This window comes from Phyllostomus discolor, chromosome 5 (assembly GCF_004126475.2).
Source record: "Phyllostomus discolor isolate MPI-MPIP mPhyDis1 chromosome 5, mPhyDis1.pri.v3, whole genome shotgun sequence".
Lineage (NCBI taxonomy): Eukaryota > Metazoa > Chordata > Mammalia > Chiroptera > Phyllostomidae > Phyllostomus > Phyllostomus discolor.
The window spans coordinates 79,430,980-79,433,900 of NC_040907.2; the positions used below are offsets into that span (position 1 = coordinate 79,430,980).

Genomic DNA, 2,921 nt, shown 5'->3' on the forward strand with positions numbered 1-2,921 from the left:
ATTTTGCTTATATCTCTAATCAAGATTGAATATTACTGACTAGTAAGTAATCTTCACTTTTTAGTTTTTCTCTATTTTCAAAATAGTTATTTTAAGCTGAGTTAAAAGATAGTAGTTGCCCCCTTGAACCTGGCCTGACCACACACAGTGTGCAGGCATTCATTACTAATTAAAAATGTTAATTGAATGAATAGAAGATAAACTAATTAATCCATGGAACAAAAATAAAAAATTCTGACAGTATAATGATAAGTAAAAATGAAACTTGAAATTATAGCTACAACATTGCAGCCAATATATGAAATTAAATATACATGTAGACAGATTTAAGAGATAACTTGAACAAATGAAAATATTGATTTTGTTCTGTAATCACAGCAAAAGAATTTTTCAAGTTGCTATATCTAAGACTCTTACTACAACAAAACAAGACTATAAAAATTATGAATCTGACCATACCAAAGCTAGGTATGCAGGATTGTGAAATAAGTGAGCTAATAATATCACAGGAGATTAGCAAAAGCTTTAAACCATGCTCTCAAGGTATCTACCCCAATTGACCTGACCAAAAGCTATAGATAAGCTGGAGCCCATCTTGACTGCCTTCTGTGGATAAACAGCATCTCATATTTAGTTTAATAAAGAAGGAAAAGGAAAAACCTATCAAGGTGAAAAGAAAAACATCACTTTACAAAACTGGATTACACAGACCTCAAAAGTAAGTATTAACTTTAACCATCAGGGCCAACAGTAAATGGAAATATGAAGAGAGGCTGCCTCTGGCGTGACTCCTGCAAAAAGGGTGCCAGGAGCATCAGACTCTCTTGACTTCACGAATTTTTCTCTTGACTTTAAATCTTCCACAATCTCTTAGTATTTGGGGGATCCCAGTTTTGAACATATATTCACTTTATGCATCTGCTCCATTACCTAAAGCTGAGAAAGCTTCCAGAAGTATAATCAGAATTGCTTTAGTTCCATCCTAGTTTGATGGGTCTCAATTTTTGGTGACCTTGACGGTTTTGATGTGCAGTCTCACAATTGTCTTGGTCTCCCTCTTTATTATTATTATTTGCTTTTATTGAAATTTTAGTGAGATAGTTGTAGGTTTGCATGAAGTTGTAAGAAATGGCAGAGAGGTTCCTTGTACACTTTGCCAGTTTCTCCCGATGGTGACATTTTATGAAACTACATACTATGATACAACAACCAAGATATTTGATAAAATCTAATGATCTTATCCAGATTTCCTGAGTATATAGTAAGCTCTATATCATTCTGTTAAGGGCCTTTAACTCTTGCCAAATTATTTGTCCCAATTTTTTCTTTAGATGTAGTTCACTTGGGACATTTTCAAAGTATAACCCATCCCACGTTCAACATGAATGTTCTGCACCTACCCCAAATTAGAGACTCATTGGTTTACTATTCATTCCTTCAGTGGTCTACATCAGCTTTTGCCTCAACATTATAAAAGATGAATTTTCTTGGACCTAGACAAACATGAGTCATCTCTGCGTTAATCTGCTCCATTTGGGTATAAGATCCAGATTTTTCAGTTTATTTGTTCATGCAAAACACATTTCCTGGTTGGTGACTGAATCCTGAAAGTAGTATTTAAGGAGCTTGGTGTGCAGTGGGAAAAAACAGCATGATCTCTGCTCTCAGAAGACTTACCATCTCCTAGGTGTTCAAGGTTGTGCCAGCAGTAAACTTCTGCTGGAATCACGTAGGTAAGTATTAGCTGAAAGGATGGTCATGTGTCTTAAAAGTTCAATGCAACTTCTTCAGCTGCCCTAACAATTAAATGACTTTCCTCTAGCTTCCCTAGGAATAATCCATATATTTGAAGAAACAGGAAACTATCTTATAAATGGAATTCTAAGAGAAATACTTTCTGACATTCAAAGTGATTACGCAGCTAAGTGTGAACTAAGCAATCCAAGATTTTTCAAATTCATTATCTTGCTCTTGTGTGACATTGGCCAAGCTTGAAAGATAAGTTCGTAGAGTTCTTCTAAGTGGAGAGAAGGTACCACTGCCATCCTTTCCAACCAGGCCAGAAGATCTATGAGGATAATATAACAGGTTGAGACTTGGGGGAAGCTGGAAAGAAACAAAGAGTTGAATTTATACTACACATTCAAATTACGGTGTGAGTTAAATTTGCTAGCAGGCTCCTGCACATTAACTAAGCAAAAACTATAATCATTGTAGATATTAGTCCCTAAAGTTCAGCTCAGGTTGAACTTATTCAGAATCTTGGAATACATTATGCAGCTATCTCTTTAGGGTCCACCCTCTAAAATCCATTCTTCTACCTAGACTATGCTTAGATTATTTTATGGTTTAAACTACCAAATTATTCCACCTGCTTTTTTTTTCCCAGTCCCAAACTCTCACCCATTCTTTAAGCAAAGGCTTTCAATTAAATTCTTGTTCAAGTGCCTGAATTGATTCAAAACCTGTCTTCGTTCAGGTACCCTGTTATCAACTGCTGTGCACAAATAAGGTAGCCCCCATCTGTGTTCACACACAAGCCAGGGTACTAAATTTGCACAACAGAATGTCGGCGTTGCCTCCTGCACACCTGTTATCTAAAGCATATGGCTTCCTCTTTTATCAGCAACACAAAACATAGGCTCTTAGGCACTCCTTGGAGATTTCAGGCCTGCCTCTGATCCAGCCATTGGCAAAAGCTTGCTTAAAACATCTGATATTTAAAGGACAGACTGTAAGACATGCTAACTACATATTTCTTCAGGTATCTAAGCTAAAACATTTTCCTCCTAAATGTAAATATTTCAAAAACAACGTATATGGACCCTCTCAATGAGCATCCCACAGCTCTTGCACAAAAATGAATCATAATGGAGGTAAGCGCGTACTTGCTTGTAGTTTATTTGGGCATCATTTGCAGT

The 2,921-nt window shown here is 36.3% G+C and overlaps 1 long non-coding RNA gene across 1 annotated transcript; it reads left to right on the forward strand.

Moving 5' to 3' along the window:
* Window positions 1-401: 401 nt before the first annotated feature.
* Window positions 402-2,121, forward strand: LOC118500445. Its single transcript, XR_004903004.1, has 2 exons — window positions 402-1,733; window positions 1,823-2,121. It is a non-coding gene; the product is annotated as an uncharacterized LOC118500445 (long non-coding RNA).
* The last annotated feature ends 800 nt before the right edge of the window (window positions 2,122-2,921 follow it).